The sequence below is a fragment of the Phyllobates terribilis genome, unplaced genomic scaffold, assembly GCF_046119375.1.
Source record: "Phyllobates terribilis strain yellow unplaced genomic scaffold, ASM4611937v1 Scaffold_11__3_contigs__length_659146591, whole genome shotgun sequence".
In the NCBI taxonomy this organism is placed as follows: Eukaryota; Metazoa; Chordata; class Amphibia; order Anura; family Dendrobatidae; genus Phyllobates; species Phyllobates terribilis.
In genome coordinates, this window is record NW_027362771.1 from 365,438,088 (window position 1) to 365,458,548 (window position 20,461).

A 20,461-nucleotide genomic window follows, 5' to 3' on the forward strand; every position below is an offset into this window, starting at 1 on the left:
CCTAAAAGCGTGACAGCATTGTTCTCGGCAGCAATCTGGGAGTCAGACATGTTTCCAGGGGTCTTCCTTCCATTCAGCACCTTTTCACTGCCCCTCAGACCTCCTTGTAGGGTCTGCTGGAAAAATGCTCAAATTTTCTATTAACTTCCATTATACTCGTTACTCGAAACGAGCATGAATGTATTAGGAATTGCTCGGTCCGAATAATGAGCATTTTAGTGCTCGCACATCTCTAGTTCTAATCTTGACTGAACTTGTGACACTGACTTTTGTGACATTTGTTCTGAAATCCTCCTGACTCTGACCCCAGCTAGCCTGACTTCTGATTTCACTGAACACCTAGCTGACCTTGGCTGTAACCTTGACTAAATTGGACCCTGTAGTAAGTGCAGATCCCTTTATGGTGGTTAAAGTGTGAAGGCTGGGGTTCCTCTGGGCTCTGTTAACTGGAATGGCTTGAGCCAAGTCTGTGCGAGGTAGCCTTTTTGGCAGACAGTTTCTGACAGACTTTAGATACAGTATATGAACAAAAGAATTTAGAAACACCCCTTAGTATTTCTAAACATTAAGTCATGCAGTCTGCCGCTACAGACATTTGTGAAAGAATGGGTTATAATAAAGAGCTCACTGAATTCAAGCATGCAGAGAAGAACGCAGCACAACTGGACCGGGGTGCACGAGTAGGATCCAAGACCGTAATATCAATAGTAAAATCTCGGCACACCAATGGTTAGAATTTTACTGATTTTATTTAGAGCAGTCCACATTAACGTTTCGGTCCGGTTGTTGGACCTTCATCAGTGTATGAGTGTGGAGAGGAGGCCGGTCATTAGCGGTGGATATCGCATGCCTTCACACCTACTCTTATCAGCGCTCAGGTTCCCTACTAGGAACACAGCGTCTCTCATCCCTTTCTTTTTTTTCCCCTTCCTCCTCTCCACACTCATACACTGATGAAGGTCCAACAACCGGACCGAAACGTTAATGTGGACTGCTCTAAATAAAATCAGTAAAATTCTAACCATTGGTGTGCCGAGATTTTACTATTGAATTCAAGCATGGTCCTGTAATAGGATGACACCATTTTAACAAGTCATTTCATGAAATTTCTTCCCTAAAATATATTTCACAATAAACTTTGAGTCATATTATTGAAAAGTTAATACAAAAGATTTGAATCAATTGGTGTGTTATACCCCTACATGAAATGTGCAGTGCAGATTATCTGCAACTATCACCGGGTATCCCAAACCACCATGGAAAAGGGTTCAGTACCAGAGAAACTCAATTCATATAAAAATAAAGTACTCAAGAACCAATATATAAAATGTAGAATATTTTATTAAATACAAAGAATCAAGCAACTAAAACACATAACATTAAAAGTTACAGTGGGAAACCACAAGATGGCAGCAAAAGCCTATAATAGTGAAAGCAAGAGAAGGGAAGTAAAGTTTGTAGTGTAGCAGGGAACATAAGTCAAGGGAAGAAACCTAGTTTCTAATATAGACATACAGGACAATCCGTTGTCCTTGCACAAAAGTATAAACTAAACAATCAAAAAAGGATCATACATTACCTATTACTGGGCAGTGTTACTAGCCCCTATACACGTTTCGGAATAAGCCTTCTTCTGGGGGTGGTATCACACCAGTAAGATCAGGTATTTAAACTCTTAGATGACCAATCATCACAAGGAACACATAGTAAGCATAAAATCAGACCAGTCAAATCGCTCAGTGCAATCCACGATGTGTAAACATGGCCGGAGCTACATATGTAAATCTTTAAAATGGTGACTACTTGGTTTGGGGAGGATCTTCAGACAACAGGCTTACTAATGGGAGTATATAAACATCTAGGTGGCCAATCAGCAAAGAGAAGGGGCGTGTTTCAAAATGAGCACACATTGATGATCATTCCTCCGTATTTGCACATCAAGGAGAAGTTCAGAGGCTTTTAACGGATCACCATCAGGTAATGTGCATGTTGCGCTGCCGCACAGAAAAGGGGCGCATCCCACGAATGCGTCAAGGCCAGTGGCACTACCACGGGACCCAGGCCCCGCTCACGCCAGCACGTGAGCACAGGCCTGGTCACGTGATCGGATACCCCCATCCCTGGACGATAATAATACAATAAATAATAATAATAATACACATGTATATAAAAATATATGATAAGAAAGTGAATAAACATTGCACATATATGTCCACATGTAGAAGCAATGCACATACACATACAGTACAGACCAAAAGTTTGGACACAACTCATTTAAATTTTTTTCTGTATTTTCACAACTATGAAAATTGTACATTCACACTGAAGGCATCAAGACTATGAATTAACACATGTGGAATTGTATACTTAACAAAAAAGTGTGAAACAACTGAAAATATGGCTTTGCACACTCTTGGCATTCTCTTGATGAGCTTCAAGAGGTAGTCACCGGAAATGGTCTTCCAACAATCTTGAAGGGGTTCCCAGAGATGCTTAGCACTTGTTGGCCCTTTTGACTTCACTCTGCCGTCCAGCTCACCCCAAATCATCTCGATTGGGTTCAGGTCTGGTGACTGTGGAGGCCAGATCATCTGGCGTAGCACCCCATCACTCTCCATCTTGGTCAAATAGCCCTTACACAGCCTGGAGTTGTGTTTGGGGTCATTGTCATGTTGAAAAATAAATGATGGTCTAACGAAACGCAAACCGGATGGAATAGCATGCCGCTGCAAGATGCTGTGGTAGCCATGCTGGTTCAGTATGCCTTCAATTTTGAATAAATCCCCAACAGTGTCACCAGTAAAGCACCCCCACACCATCAAACCTCCTCCTCCATGCTTCACGGTGGGAACCAGGCATGTAGAGTCCATCCGTTCACCTTTTCAGCGTCGCACAAAGACACGGTGGTTGGAACCAAAGATCTCAAATTTGGACTCATCAGACCAAAGCACAGATTTCCACTGGTCTAATGTCCATTCCTTGTGTTCTTTAGCCCAAACAAGTCTCTTCTGCTTGTTGCCTGTCCTTAGCAGTGGTTTCCTAGCAGCTATTTTACCATGAAGGCCTGCTGCACAAAGTCTCCTCTTAACAGTTGTTGTAGAGATGTGTCTGCTGCTAGAACTCTGTGTGGCATTGACCTGGTCTCTAATCTGAGCTGCTGTCAGCCTGCGATTTCTGAGGCTGGTGACTCGGATAAACTTATCAGAGGCAGAGGTGACTCTTGGTCTTCCTTTCCTGGGGCGGTCTTCATGTGAGCCAGTTTCTTTGTAGCACTTGATGGTTTTTGCAACTGCACTTGGGGACACTTTCAAAGTTTTCCCAATTTTTCGGACTGACTGTCCTTCATTTCTTAAAGTAATGATGGCCACTCGTTTTTCTTAACTTAGCTGTTTTTTCTTGCCAAAATACAAGTTCTAACAGTCTATTCAGTAGGACTATCAGCTGTGTATCCACCTGACTTCTGCACAACACAACTGATGGTCCCAACCCCATTTATAAGGCAAGAAATCCCACTTGTTAAACCTGACAGGGCACACCTGTGAAGTGAAAACCATTATCGGTGACTACCTCTTGGAGCTCATCAAGAGAATGCCAAGAGTGTGCAAAGCAGTCATCAAAGCAATATCAGACATATATTCAGTTGTTTCACACTTTTTTGTTAAGTATATAATTTCACATGTGTTAATTCATAGTTTTGATGCCTTCAGTGTGAATGTACAATTTTCATAGTCATGAAAATACAGAAAAATCTTTAAATGAGAAGGTGTGTCCAAACTTTTGAAGAGACTAGTTTGGGCTAAAAAAACACAAGGAATGGACATTAGACCAGTGAAAATCTGTGCTTTGGTCTGATGAGTCCAAATTTGAGATCTTTGGATCCAACCACCGTGTCTTTGTGCGACGCAGAAAAGGTGAACGGATGGACTCTACATGCCTGGTTCCCACCGTCAAGCATGGAGGAGGAGGTGTGATGGTGTGGGGGTGCTTTGCTGGTGACACTGTTGGGGATTTATTCAAAATTGAAGGCATACTGAACCAGCATGGCTACCACAGCATCTTGCAGCGGCATGCTATTCCATCCGGTTTGCGTTTAGTTGGACCATCATTTATTTTTCAACAGGACAATAACCCCAAACACACCTCTAGGCAGTGTAAGGGCTATTTGACCAGGGAGAGTGATGGGGTGCTACACCAGATGACCTGGCCTCCACAGTCACCAGACCTGAACCCAATCAAGATGGTTTGGGGTGAGCTGGACCGCAGAGTGAAGTCAAAAGGGCCAACAAGTGCTAAGCATCTCTGGGAACCCCTTCAAGATTGTTGGAAGACCATTTCTTGAAGCTCATCAAGAGAATGCCAAGAGTGTGCAAAGCAGTCATCAAAGCAAAAGGTGGCTACTTTGAAGAACCTAGAATATAAGACATATTTTCAGTTGTTTCACACTTTTTTGTTGAGTATATAATTCCACATGTGTTAATTCATAGTTTTGATGCCTTCAGTGAGAATGTACAATTTTCAAATTCATGAAAATACAGAAAAATCTTTAAATGAGAAGGTGTGTCCAAACTTTTGGTCTGTACTGTAAATCTCATCTAATGTACACAGGCATAATCACATTTGGAAATTAATGGATTGGTACACTGCTGTGTTAAATGCTATTAAAATAAGGTCAGTCTTACTTCTGCCAGACATAGCCCACAATTCATCAATGCCTGTCTGCCTGTTTTTTGTTCTAGTTTTGTGCCTTTTTTTTTCTTTGATCTCATTTTATATGTGCTCACCTGTTTTGTTTTGTTTTTGTAGCTAGAGTCTAGCAATTCCAGATGTTTTAGCCTGATTCATCAATTGCGACTTTTTAAAAAGTTGAAAAATTAGGTGCATCTTCACTTCAGTTTGGTGCAATCTTTGCAACTTTTGGTGCCGAAAGTCGTAAATACAGCTAAAGACAGCAACAAAGCCTATTTTTAACTTTGCACCAAATTAATGAATCACATTCTCCATTTCAATGCAACTAATACCACAAGCCAAAAAAAGAAAGTGCCTTTTCAAAAAAATCGCAAATGATTAATCGCCCCATTAGATATTCTATGCTTTTTATTTATTTATTTATTTAAGTCCTTTTATTATGCTCACAGGTCCGGACCGATGGGCATCTCTGGTCTTGATCCGACGTCTCCTCTCTTACATTCACAGTCTTCCTTCCCTGCTTCATAAGGATGACGTGTCCTACTTCATCCACATGGTGTCCCCCACTGTGCTCCAGCGTAGGTGCACGTCTCTCTGCCCTGTCGAGTGCAGAGCAAAGTACTGTAGTGCACATGCACTGGAAAAGGCCAAAGAGCACAGATAACCTCTAGGTAAAGCCGGCATATGCGCACTACAGTGCTTTGCTCTTCCCTCGGCAGGGAAGAGAGAAGGGCTCCTGTGCAGGAGCGCGATGGATGACACTGTGTGGATGACATAGGACACGTCATCCACATGAAGCAGTTAGGACGGAGACTGAAGGAAGAGAGGAGGCACCGGATCAAGACCAGTGACACCCATTAAACTGGATCGAGCTGTCTAAGTATAATAAAAGGTCTGTTTTGTGCCTTGCATAGGGGATTGGAGACATACTTACAGCATACTAGAATGCTGTAAAAGAGGGCTTAAAGGTGCAGGCCATAATTTATATTGGGAAAACTTGATGACTGGTTCCCTTTAATGTCAGAACAAAAATTGTGCATCAGGAGCTTAATGAAATGAGTTTTAATAGCTGAGCAGCCGCATGCAAACTTTACATCATCAAACACAAGGCCAAAATTGGTTACTGCCTCCAAGCCAAACATCCCTGACCAAGATAAAATGAATTTGGGTGACCCCTGAATAAATTACAAGGAAATGTTCCAATATTTCCTCCAGGGAATAACTGGTTAATTGATAATCTGTAAGTATGGAAAATCTTCACTTACCAAACCAAGGTTTAGAAGCTTGGAAACAATCTTGTCAAAGACTCCTTTGTCATTCTCTTCTTACAGTATATTCTCATAGCAATCTTCAGAACAATATCTTCTGCGGTGAGAGGAGTTCCATCTAACTGGAGGTCATTTCTGGAGAGCTGCACTTAATGTCTCCTTCATTGATGCTGAGTGCTTAAACTTAAAGCCCCCATTGACTCAATCAGGCATTCATTTCCATTCATAAAATAGTAACCTAAATAGAGAAAAATCTATGTGCTATTAAATTGGTTATTAGGGATAGCCATGAAAAGAAATTAATCTACAGTATGATTTATAATAAGAGAAGTTTCATTAGCTTATTCTGTCTTTCCAACTAAAATTAATCTTATTTAACCTCTTAACGACATGTGCCATACATGTACGGCACATGGCGTGTCTTTCCCTTTGGCGCGGGCTCCGGAACTGAGCCCGCACCTTTCCGGGGAAATGACAGCTGAACTGATCAGCTGTCATGTGCCCCTAGCAGCCACGGGTGGAATCGCCATCCACCCAGGCTGTTACCATGTTAAATGCAGCTGTTAATCCCTGACAGTGGCATTTAACATGGCCGCGGCGGAAGGACGTCACTGGTCCCACCCATTAGCGTCCGTATCACATGATCGCGGGTCGCCGATGGGTTGGCATGACAACCCAGGGTCTGCAGGAGACTCCTGCTGTAGTCATTGCCAGGATGCTATGAGCGCTGCCCAGGAGTCAGCGCTCATAGCCAGTGAGCATTTCTGCTACACACAGGCGATCTGATGCAATCAGAACGTCATAGCTTCTAGTCTCCCATGGAGACTATAGAAGGCAGTAAAAAATGTTTTTAAAAAGTTTAAAAAAATAAAAAAAAATATAAAAGTTTAAATTACCCCCTTTCGCCCCATTCAAAATAAAACAATAAAAAAATCAAATACCCACATTTAGTATAGCCGCGTTCAGAATCGCCCGATCTATCAATATAAAAAACAATTAATCTGATTGGGAAATGGCGTAATGAGAAGAAAAATCAAAACACCAGAATTAAGTTTTTTGGTCGCTGTAACATTGCAATAAAAATACAATACTGGGCGATCAAAACATGTTATCTACCCCAAAATGGTATCAGTAAAAACGTCAGCTCGGTGCGCAAAAAATAAGCCCTCACCTGGCCCCAGATCCCGAAAAATGGAGACGCTACGGGTCTCAGAAAATTGTGCCATTTTTTTTAAACAATGTGTTTATTGAATTTTGCACAAAAATCAGAACATACAATCTATAGGGCCAACAGATGCCCAAAACTGTATCCCAACCTCTGGGCTTACAAAATGTACAAAGTGAACAGTATAGAGATAAAATAAAAGGAAAATACATATTCATAAAAGAAAACAAAAGAAAAAAGAATGGATTAATTACATTAATTTCCCCATATATTAAATGGTTGTGAGAAATAATTTATATCCGTAAGTGCTGTGAATGTCGCATGGCTCATATTTACACTATTGCAAGATCGGAGGTGCAAGGTAGGGAGAGGGGCCCAGAATCGTCCCGCGCGTCACCCAAACTCAGAATGGCATACAAAATATCCCACTTCCTCAACGTTCCCCATGTATAGACAATGGGCTGTTTAACCAAGGTTCCCATATTTTATCAGTTTTCTTCTTTGCCTTGAGTGTGTGAGCCAGAGCCCTTTCATATTGACAGTTCGTGTTCAGTCTGGTCACTATCTCCCCCACCGTAGGGATGCCCACTCCTTTCCATTTAGCCGCGATAGCTGATCTAACTGAGATCAGAATATGTTACAAAATTCCTCTAATTTCCCAGGGGACATCCATTAATCCTATATGAAGTATTCCCATACTAGGTGTTATCTCTAGGTGAGTCCCCAGTACATCCCATATCAAACTATCCAATGCCCCCCATAGTGATTGAAGTTTTGGACAAAACCACCACATGTGGCCCAACGAGCCTTCCCCATTGCATCCTCTCCAACATAAAGATGATGATTCTGACCCGAAGTGTACCATCTGTGCCGGGTAGTAGTACCATCTCATGTGCGTCTTTTTAAGCTGCTCTAGGTGGTTTAAACACGACGAAACTCGCTGGACCTCATCCAAACCATCCCGCCAGTCCTGAGGGTCCGTCGAAATTCTTAGATCCCGTTCCCAACGAGTCATATACGTCAATTTATCGTCCAGATCTGGGTCGTTTAGAGCCCTATAAAGTATAGAAACCCCCTTAGAACCGGTCTTAGAGTGGAGAAAGTAACCCATAGCTTTTTTATCCTTAGGTAGAATAAAAAAGGGGGATGTCTGTGTAGAGTGGAGTAAATGCCTTATTTGCAAATACTGGTAAAACAAGGGCCGTAGGTCCGGGAATCTCATAACTAGTTTATCAAAAGGAATTATTACATTGTCCTCCAACAGGTCTGCTAACGATTGAACTCCAGCTGTCACCCAACGTTGAAGGTTAATATATGGAATATGATATTCTAGAGCTCGTAAAGAGATCTCAGTCCTGGGGAGTAACAGCAGTTTGGGTGCCAAATTCCTCCAACAATGCATAGTAGCCTCCGATGTTGGTAACTCGGCGACCATAGTGCTTCGCTTAACTACTTCTATCTCCAATATCAATCTGGTAGAATGGTTTCGGGCAAGTAAGGACTCTATTTGCAACCATTTGTGGCCGCTGTCCATGTTCCACCAGTCCCTGATTCCCGTCAAGACCGCCGCTCTATAGTAGGCTATGTGATTGGGCATGCCCATCCCTCCCATGTCATATGGATAATACAGAAGTCTACTAGACACCCTCGGTCTCCTATTGTCCCAAACGTAATTATTAGCCAGTCTTTGAAGGGTATTTATGATTTTAGAATGGATTTTAATTGGTAAATAGTATAAAATTTTTGGAAGGACCTTTATTTTAAAAATATTTATCCTGGCTATCCACGATGCAACAACGTTTTGTAATAGCGCCAGTTCCTCCCGCACTGTATTTATCAGTCTAGTAAAATTTACTTCCACCAATTGTTTTGAAAGGGTTAAGGTGATACCCAAATACATCATTCCTTCCTGCGCCCACTGAAAAGGGTATGCCCCTTCCAGTCTTTGCCTAAGTGACAACGGAACAAGAATCGGCAGGACAACTGTCTTAGCTGCATTCAGTTTACAATACGAGATGTTTGTAAACGTTTTGAGATCGGACATAATGGCAGAGAAGGACCAGTCCAGATCAGTGCACGGGATAACCACATCGTCTGCATATAGACCGATTTTGTGGGAGGACCCCCCCACCGAGATGCCAGAAAATCTCTGAGTTATTTCTAATCTTTTCAGCCAAGGGCTCCATACATAAAGCAAATATGACTGGAGATAAGGGGCAGCCCTGCCGTGTCCCGTTTGTTATGGGGAAGGATTCAGAGAGGAAACCAGACGTCAAAATCTTAGCGGAAGGAGTGGAGTACAATGCGTTAATCGCAGACAGAATAGGTCCTTTTAGTCCAAATTTAAGCAAAACACTTTTAAGGTATCCCTAGTGCACCCTATCAAACGCTTTCTCAGCATCTAGCGACAGGAGTGCACTGGGGAGGCCGCTCAACTCTGCCACTTTAATCAGATCCAACATCCTCCTGGTACCATCTTTAGCTTCCCTACCAGCTACAAAACATACTTGATCCGAGGATATCAGGGAAGGAACGACACGATTTAGTCTAACAGCCAAGAGCTTGGTAAAGATCTTTACATCACTATTCAAAAGTGCTATTGGTCTAAAATTACCTGGAGAATCAGGGGTCTTTCCAGGCTTAGGCAATGTGACGAGCCATTTTTTTTTTAACATACTCTGGATTTTTTTTTCACCACTTAAATAAAAAAAGAACCTATACATGTTTGATATCTACAAACTCGTAATGACCTGGAGAATCATAATGGCAGTTCAGTTTTAGCATTTAGTGAACATGGTTAAAAACAACAACAAAAAAACAACTGTGGAATTGCACTCTTGTTGCAATTTCACCGCACTTGGAATTATTTCCCGTTTTCCAGTACACGATATGGTAAAACCAATGGTGCCGTTCAAAACTACAACTTGTCCCGCAAACAATAAGCCCTCACACGGCCATATTTACCAAAAAATAAAAATGGTATAGTACTGGGAAGAAGGAGAGCAAAAATTGAAAGCACAAAAATGGGAAAAGGCCCGGGAGTGAAGGGGTTAAAAAGTACATGTCTATGAAACTTTGGTCCCAAATTCATCATTTGCTGCTTTTGTTGCCACTTTCCTTTTTTGTTTTGTGATATTAGTACTCGTTATTGTTGCTAAATTGTTCAAAATGGCGCACAGGATTCATGAATTTGACATTTGATGAGTTAAAAATTATCTTTTTGAACTGTTTTTAATACTTTTTGATGCCAAAAGTCACACGTTCAGCAACATGACTTAAAAAATGCAACAAAAATACACCAGGAGGGACTGGAGTTGAGTTGTGCCAAATTTTGTGACTTTTACATCTGTAATTGCCAAACTCGGCCCACAAAGTAGAAAAAAACAAACAAGCGAGCACATACAGTATATAATACACTACAAAAAAGGCAAAATAGAATAATGAATTGGGTTCAAAGAACAAAAAAAGCGCAAAACAGACATGCATTATATTTAATTTACAGGAATGAATCCTTAAGGGGAAATCCACCCATAAGTGATCATATATTTTATGTGTACCGCTACTGTATTTAGTCTTTGACTATGGTGGTGACTTTTTTTTTGATATGGTAGTTTAAAGAAGATGGCCACAACTTTTTATTATGCCCCCAATGTATTCTCCCGGGTCCCATAAGTGTCTTTGTAATTACCTTCTGTTGCAGTTACTGCCGCTCACAGGCATCACGTGACCCACCACTGATGTCACGTCAACTGAGGCGTGACATCAGTGATGCGGTCCCCGTGGTGGATGCTGGGTTGTGGGCGAGGTTTCCCCGTGTGTCACACCCAGCATCCACTGTGGAACGCAGAAGTAAGTCACCCCCGGCTACATCCGGAACCATGACGTGACATCAGCGGATGTCAGCGCCGGCTGCAGCCGGGGGTCACGTGATGCCTGTGAGCGTCCAGCGATAGCGCCACTCACAGGCAGTAACTGCAACAGAAGGTATTTACAGAAACCCTTATGGGCCCTGGGGGGATACATTGAGGGGATAATAAAAAGTAGTGGACAACTCCTTTAATTTTTATTATTACTACATAATATCAGTATTATTAAAAAAAGAGCTTGATCAGTTTCCAATTGTTTAGTGCAATAAACCCTTCGAGCATCACTGAGAGATTTCTTTTATCACTGGAACACTCTAAACACATGGCTAGTCTCACGAATGATGAGATTTCCAGTAACTGAAATATCAGAGCAGATAAAGTGGATTAATCATTACTTAGAGCCACTTTATTCATAAAATCAATACCATTCTGAATCACAGCCCGCACTAATGTTGTCGTCCCATCTGTGTCCTATGAGAAGATAATTTTTGTTGGCTTTCTCATGTACATGATACCTGATTCCACTAATGAAGTAGATGGATTAATCATCAACTACAGCGTTGAGCAAGGTTACCATCTTTTAATAAAAAACGAAAACAAAACATGATTTTGTGATGCTCTGTCATGAGATGTATATGCTATATGTCTGGCCACCCAGTTATGGTGTGATCTGCGGCCTGTCAAGCGTTCTACTTTTATGTTGTGATGTCTGTTTTTTTGAGAAATTGAAGTCCTAAACCAAATTCAAAAGATGTACAGCAATATATAACGTTTGGAAGAGTATTTTATCACTGGAAATAATATGACATGGCTGTGATGATTATCAAATACCTTCATATTTATCATTCAATCCACTTTTAGTGGAATCACAATACTCCACTGGCTTTAAGCTTTTAGTTGAGTCTGCCTCATCCATTGGGGTCTTGTGGTCACTGCCTGTGGTCTTTATCCCACCTCTTCTTTTGACATTTTTTTCTTTCTCCGCTACTGACATCAAGAAGCTTAAGTCATCCACAAGGAATCATTTTTTACTTTATCTACAGGATGGAAAAACAGGAAAAACTGTAGCTCTTACTGTTGCTGCTCACTTTTAGTAGCAATGAATGGCTGTAGTTAATATATTTTACCTTTACTTGCTCCTCTGCTTACTGTATCCGCTTCAGCAATCTAAGGAGAAATAATGAAAAACAGACAAACATTAGCACAGTCTCCAGAGTTCATAGCTCCATCCTCCACAACACAGCTGCATGGAGCTGACGCACTGCCAAATTATAATAGATCCCACTACCCAAAGTATATATGCTCCTAAATGCAAATGTTTGTTTGCAAGAATATTGTTGTATCCGACAGTAGGGCAATAGTAGTCTAGTCCAGGCTTGGACTGGCCCACAGGAGAACAGGAGAATCCTCCGGTGGGCCCCTGTGCAGGAGTGAGCCACCACCCTCTTATATGAGCTGTACTTGGCACTATATACATGAATCACTATGTACAGACAAAGGCAGCATCTTATTCATGTAACAATCTACCAGTTCATTGTTATATAAATTTGTGATTGAGGATAATGTCACATTTGCATGTAGCTGAAAAGTGGGGCCCTGGAGTTGGTTACTGGTGGGCCCTTGGCACCCCAGTCCGACACTGGTCTAGTCTGTACATCTGTTGCATGACATATTAGTGCATCTGTTTTAGAAACAATCTAGGTTGTATAATAATTATGGTAATTTGGCTAACAGTTACAGTATACGTTATATATATGATATTATTAATAAACAATACATCTGTTTGGAAATGTTTTGTATAAATTCTCTGCACAAAATGCAGTAAACCATGCAAAAGTCTGGAAACTTGCCTATTCTTCCAGTGGTCTCTCTACACTTAATTCTCTGTTATGCAGAGCCTTGTCTAGAAGGGATAAAGAGGCAAAAAAAATTCAATTAACTCATCACCGAGTTCATATATGTAAATTAAATATGCATAAATTCTGAAATAATTACTGAATATAAATTATAGAAGAAGGATTCTAAATACACAAATACACGTTTCTAAGACTGCTTTCTACAGAAAAAGTGCTTTATTCCTTTAAGAGTTGATTCGTGAACATGGATTTAGCTGGATTACAGAGAACATGTCAGCTGCATTCTCCCCATACATTCTGTCTTACCTCTTTCTAGAGGGCAATACACATTTTTAGCACACAGGATCTGGTTCATAGTTACTATTGAACATCTGGCCCATAAACACTATGTAAGCGATGCTAAATGATAGCAATAATTGCATATTTAAAAGTAGATTTACCTTGTCTACTTTCTGGTTTAGGAAATCCATGAACAAAACATATCACTCCGATAAGTGCACAGAAGCAAAGGACAGGCTTAAGAGCCATTTCCCACCAATACAAATATCCTTCTCCAATCCTGCTGTGTACTTGGATTCGGTCCATGACTTATTATTGGGCCAATAACCAGTGCATTGGTTTATAATTGATGATATCAGAGAGGGGGGAGAGGAGGACAGGTTCTTCAAGGTAGAGGTGAAGATGCTGGAGCTGTCCTAGGCAGAAGTGCTGAAACTGTTGTATCCAGAAGCACCAGAGCTGGCCACGAGCGTGGTGCTGAATCTGGATGGCACTGCCCTCCAACGTTGTGCTGTTGAACGAAAATGCTACTATAATGTCCTGGTGACAAGCCGTCCATTGCTGTGGTGCTGAATCTAGACAGTTCTTCCCATATAAAAGCTGTCCACTTCTGTGGTGCTGAATCTAGACAGTACTGCCCAGATCAGAGCTGCCCATCGTTGTGGTGCTGAATCTAGGACTGTAGTGCCCAGAGGAGAGCTGCCCACCACTGTGGTACTGAACCAATACTAAAGAAGGGAGAGAACACAGGAGCTCACCCCCGCGGCTGAGCAGAGATGCTAGATGTGCTGTAGCTGTCTTCTATTGTTCATCAGCAGATCGCATCATGCTATGAATGGGATGTGCTCTGCTATATCCCTGCAGCTTGTAGATCAGGAATCAGGGCTTCAGTGTGCATCACCTGAATGACAGCAGTCTGGCACCACCAATGCTGCTATGCGGGACATTGCGCCCTTTACTACTGCCTGCGACGAGGGGTCTGTGATTGGTTATTGAAGACACACCCTCGTACATGGTGGACTTGTCTGTTCCCTTTAAACATATGAGCGGTTCTCACATGTTGTGGCTGATGCCTGATAACATAAGTGCTATCCTCTCATTCTGCATCACGGCAGCTGTCATCTGATGGGCGGCTGATGTATTCCATCACTATAGTACGAGATCACAGCCATCTGTAGGAACAAAACACCATCTCATCCGTGTGATGTACAGAAGCATGTCACTATGCAAGTCGCCCCCGTACTCCTAAACATCAGCAATAAAGCAGGAAGGAGTGTGTCACTGAATGCAAGATGTGACGAGATAAAACCAACCTTGTAAGGATACATGTGTAGTGGTCATAGCCACCTCCAGTTATTTTCACATAAAATTCCTGGTGCCAGTGATAAAGGAGGGGAGATCTCCGTAATAGGGTATCTGTGCATGTTTAGTCCACCAGTGTCAGGAAGACATGTTGAGCTCAGCTATGCTGCTCATGAGAGAGCAGGACCTAATCTCCACCATTACCACTCCGTTTTTAGTCATTTTACATATCATTTGATCAATGTGTTTCATCTGACATTAACCTTATTCATTATATTTTCAATTAAACACTTTATTAATAATATCTAAAGATTTAAAAAAAGAGAAGTATAGGATAAGCTATATGTCGGTTGTGAGTAATGTACTAGTGAATTTACTCTGCATCTCAAGTGTCATATCTATAGTGTCAAAGGTTTTCTTACTGGATCCTATTGATATTCCTTCTGTGCACTACATCTTCTAATTAGGAGTGCAAAACATCTAACGCTTTACACTATGATAAACTGATATATAAGTACTCATATATACACTATTAGGACAAAACTTATAACAGCGTATAAGAACTGTTCATATAGTTAAGTGGCTTAGCAACAGTACAGGGCATAAGATAAGGATAAAAGCTTTAGTCTTTAGGATAGGATATAGTTAATGGATAGAGACTGCAAGATGTCGGTGAGTGGAGCGAAAGGGTGAGACGGACCCTTCCCATCGTGTGTGTAAGAGAAGTGAAAAAGCCTGGGAAATGGCTTGTTTTGAGAGGATGGCCTCTAGTGAGTGATGCCCGCCCCCAATGGGCACGGTGGAAGAAAAATAAATCATGCCCATAGCAGCGAGCCAAGGGAGAACGGGTAGAGACTCCCAGGAAACGCGCAGGTGAGCCAGAAGCGGCCTCCCCCAAGAATGGGCAGAGCAACGTAAGAGCACACCCACAGCAGAGTGGGGTGGGACCATTGGTGGTGAGGAGGTGAAGCGGCAAGAGAAGATGTAGTGCTACGGCTTACCTATGGAAAGCGATGGTCGGTGCTACGGCATTGTGCTCCGCAGTGGGCATAGGAAAGGTCGAGTGGAAAAGAAAGATGACTCAGCTGGAGCAAGAGGTACAGCCAGGTGGACTGACATCAGTAGAGGCACCAACCAAGGTCCGGGGAAGGCCTAGAATCCAATGCCTGATCTCAAGACAAAGGATCGCCCGCAGGTCCCAAAACCGGAACCCGATTCCAAGGCGGAGGCAGCAGTGTCAGCGTGGCTGAGGTCCTGTGACTAGGCAGTGCGACTGAAAGTTATGGTGGCAGCCCTGGCCGTGAGTACACCTAAGCATCCTGGAGAGGTATCAGCCTGGGAAACAGCCCTCATCCCCTGGCCACGGAGTACATGGAAGAGACACCAGCCCTGGACGCCGCTAAGGCCAGATGGGTGGTGAAGGTCATTGAGGGAAAGAAGGAGTGGGAGAAATGGGTGAGGGCCCAACTCGAGCACACAGGAGGTGGTGAAGTCATTGACCAAATGTCACATCCAATATTTCAGCCCTCAGTGGGAAGACCATATCCAGCAATGACTCCTCCACGGGCAGTACCACAGCCTCAGGCCTGACCGTTGCAGTGAGTGCTGCGGCTGCAGTGTGCATTTTCCAGGGCCCCTACTGTAAAAGCTGTGTGTGGTCTTCCAGGTTCCAGAATGGTCAAGGATGACCATGTCCAAAGAGGGAATATAAGAGTGATGGACTGTTCTGCTGCATTTCTACCCTTGAAGGCAACCATCATGTTATGTGTACAGTGCCATGCGGTTTTATGAGTAATGTAAATAGCGATGTGCGTCTCTTACAGTGACATGTAAAACTTTAGGCACCCCTGGTTAAAAATTACTGTTATTTAGTGATGAGCGAGCATACTTGCAAGTACTCGGTACTCACTCGAGCATCTCAGTACTCGAGATGCTCGGAGCTCGCCGAGTACTTGCGAGATGCTCGGGCAGATGCTCTTTAGAGCGCCAATCAACAGGTAGGGATTGCCTGCCACTCACTGTAATGCCACAGCCATGTTGGTTATGGCATTACAGTGATTGGCTGGCTGCACAGCGTCATCGGGTCTATATAAGACCTGGCGCCGCGGTGCTCGACAGTCTACTCTGCAATCAGGCAGTGTAGGCAGGTGCTGATGAGCTAGGGAGAGATTTGGTTGTGTATTAGGTAGTGTAGGGAGAAAACAAGTACATTACACATCTCAACCAACAGACCTTCTGAGGACTAATCCATCTGCAGAGATATCAGACAGGCAGTGTATATAGCAGACTGCAGTGCATATAGCACAAGAGGCTCCATTCCAGTTCTGCCTTCTGCTGCTGTTACAGAAAAACAACCTGGCACTCAGAAGACTCATGGGTTCTTTTAGTGATTTTTAATAGAGTAATGTAGTAAATAACAAATAAACAGACGTTTCGGTCACAATAGACCTTCATCGGTGTACGGATTTATTAAAGGCGTGATGCATTTGGGCCACTGTCTGTAGAAATTTGTAAACCGTTGCTTGCGGTAGGTACTTAAAGGTAATGGCCTGGTCGGTGCCGTAAGCCGTAGAAGAAAATAAATAACCAGAGGCAGTAGCCCGGTAGGAAGTTGTATGCTGTATTTTAAAGGACGCAGGACGCGGTATCCACCGTTTGTCCAAGAGCATGTTCTGCTGCTGTTAGACATTTCTAGACAAAGGCCTAGGTCTCAGGGGCCAGAAATAATTTTTTTTGGATCTTAATCCTCATTATTTGCTTAAAAAGCAATCCAAAGAACACACCATTTGCTTGTTGGCACTGCAGAATTCAGCCAGGTCCTTTCCATATTACAGCGCTAAAAATCCAGCTATTTAAAACTGTGGTTTGTCCATCACACGGATCACATATAATTGCGCTGAAAATACTGCCATTTTTGGCCTCCATTCAAATTTTTTTTCAGTGTGTCAGCAAAGTTTTTGACACCGGTTTGCTGTTCAAAATAGTTACCTACAGGCCAGGTATTTAAAACTGTGGTTTGTCTGTCACACGGATCACATATACGTTTTCTGAAAATTCTGCCATTTCTGGCCTCCATTCTAATTTTTTTTCAGTGTGTCAGCAAAGTTTTCAACACCGGTTTGCTGTTCAAAATAGTTACCTAAAGGCCAGGTATTTAAAACTGTGGTTTCTCCATCACACGGATTACATATAACTTCGCTCCAAATTCAGCCATTTGTAGTGAGCGTGGAAGATATTGTCCTCCATTTAAAATGGGCAAGGAGCTTGGCAAGGGACGGGGAACTGGATGTGATGTTGATGGTGATGGTGCATGCAGAGGCCGAGGCCATGGGCAAGCTAAAATTGTGCCACAACAAACACCCACATCTTCTCACCCGACCTTCCTGTCCCAATTCCTAGGGGACCGCAGCACACCACTAATGAACTCAGAGCAGTGTCAAAAGGTTGTTGGTTGGATAGCGGATAATGCTTCCAGTCACTCAGCCACCACCACCACCACCTTCCACACAACACCGTTAAGTCTCAGTAGCCATGAGTATGGACAGCATATTCCTCACCCTGATCCTCCTTCCTCCCACCATTCCAAGTGCCTGGAGACAACTGATCCCACACTTGGACACTCTGAATAGCTGTTCACTTTGCCATTTATAGATTCGGCCTCTCACCCGGTCCACTTGAAGAGGGGGAAGAGGAGATCGCATGTAGCGATGACCAAATATTTGAGCAGCCACGGTCACACGAAGGTGACGATGGGAAAGTGTCACAAGAGGTGAACAATGATGAGACACAATTGCCAGAAAGTCAGGAGGAGGACCAGGGTGTGGAAGTGGAAGACGAGGTGGTGGATGATATAGTAACTGACCCAACCTGTCAGGAGAACATGCAGAGTGAGGACAGCAGCACACAGGGGGGGGGGAGGTAGAGCACCCCAACAGGCAGGAAGAAGCAGCGTAGTGGCCACAGACAAATGGTAGGCAACCGTTCCCCGTAACACCAACACGAAGGAAGTTGTCAGTACAACTGTTAGATCTTCCCGAGTCTGGTTGTTTTTTAAAGACTCTGCTGATAACCCCAAAAAGGCCATTTTGCACCACCTGCCAGGCCAGCATCAGTAAGGGTGGCAAAACTAGAAGCCTGACCACCATCAGCATGATCAGGCACATGGCAGTAAAGCACCCGACTTTGTGGGCCGAACCCCAGGGTCCAGGAACAGTGTCTGCGGGTGGCACAATTGCTTCTTCCGCTGTTGTGCATGCAAGCCAATCCCCTGTCCATGGTGCATGCGAAGATGCCACCTGCCTCCTGCCCTGCACCTGTCGTTGCACGCTCTCAAGATTAGCAGCATCAAGAAGCACGTCCACATCCTTGTCCCAGCGCAGTATTCAGTTGTCCATACTCCAGTCGTTGGAACGCAAGCGCAAATACGCAGCCAACGCCCCACAGGCCACACTACTAAATTCCCACATTTCACGACTGCTTGCGCTCGATATGTTGCCTTTTAGGCTCGTGGAGATGGAAGCATTCCGCAACCTGATGGCGGCGACCATCCCTCGGACGCCACTATTTCTCCCGTTGTGCCGTCCCCGCATTACACAAGCAGGTGTCCCAAAACATTAGCCATGCCCTCAACAACGTAGTTACATGGAAAGTCCACCTAACCACGGACACATGGACAAGTGCTTGTGGGCAAGGATGGTACATCTCGCTGACGGCACACTGGGTTAACATAGTGGAAGCCGGGACCCAGTCAGACCTTGGGACGGAACACGTCCTCCCGACGCCAAGGATTGCAAGCCCTAGGTCAATCAGGTTGCCCCCAGAGTCTACAGCTCCTGCACCTCATCCTCCTCCTCCTCTTCAGCCTCCATCTCCGAAATGACCACATCAGTCACAAGCTGGAAGCACTGCAGCACTGTCTCGGCCAAGTGGCAACATGCTGTGCTGAAGCTAATATGATTAGGTGACAGACCGCACAATGCTGAAGAGTTGTGGACAGCTCTGAAAGAGCAGGCAGATCTGTGGCTCACACCGCCGAACCTACAGCCAGGCATGGTTGTGTGTGACAATGGCCAGAACCTTGTGGCGGCTCTGAGGCGAGGCGAGCTCACACACGTACCATGCCTGGCCCATGTGCTTAACCACATGGTTCAGCGGTTTCTCAAATCCTACACAGAGCTGCCAGATCTGCTTGTTAAAGTATGCCGCCTGTGTGCCCATTTTAGAAAGTCACCTACAGCTTCCGCCGCCCTTGCCGTGTTTCAGCAGCGTTTGCAGCTTCCGGCTCACAGACAGGTATGTGATGTCCCCACGCGTTGGAACTCTATACTGCAGATGTTGGGAAGGATTTGTGAGCAGAAGAGGGCAGTTGTTGAGTACCAGCATTAACAAGGCCATCGGTATTCAGTTCAGACTCCACACATAAGACCTCAGGAGTGGACATGGATGTCAGACATATGTACCATCCTCCAAAACTTTGAGGACTCCACCAAGATGGTGAGCGGCGATGACGCCATAATTAGAGTCACCAGCCCGCTTCTCTGTCTTCTGAAATGCTCTCTGCTCACAATCAAAGAGGATGCATTGCAGGCGGAGCACGATGAGATGGAGCAAGGAACCATAAAGGGTGATTACATACAGCCCAGCCTCATCTCATCCCAACATGGATTGGGTGACAATGAGGAAGAGGAGGAGGAAGAACAGGAGCTAGTTTCATGCGCTATAGACGGTACTACCTGCACAACTGTCATACCATCTGTTCAGCGTGGATGGCCAGAGGACAGAGAGGAGGAGGAAGAGGAGAGCAAGGTCAGTCATCCTCTTGGTGAGGACACGGAGGTCTTGCCTGTTAGCAGTCTGGCACACATGGCTGAGTTTATGTTAGTTTTAGGTGACAGTCATTACTGGTTGGTGACACTTCTAGACCCACGCTATAAGGTGAACTTTATATCTCTTATTCCTGAGGAAGACAGGTCTACAAAAATGGGGCAGTACCAGAAGGCCCTTGTTGCGGAACTATTAAAAAAATTCTCATCTGAAAGT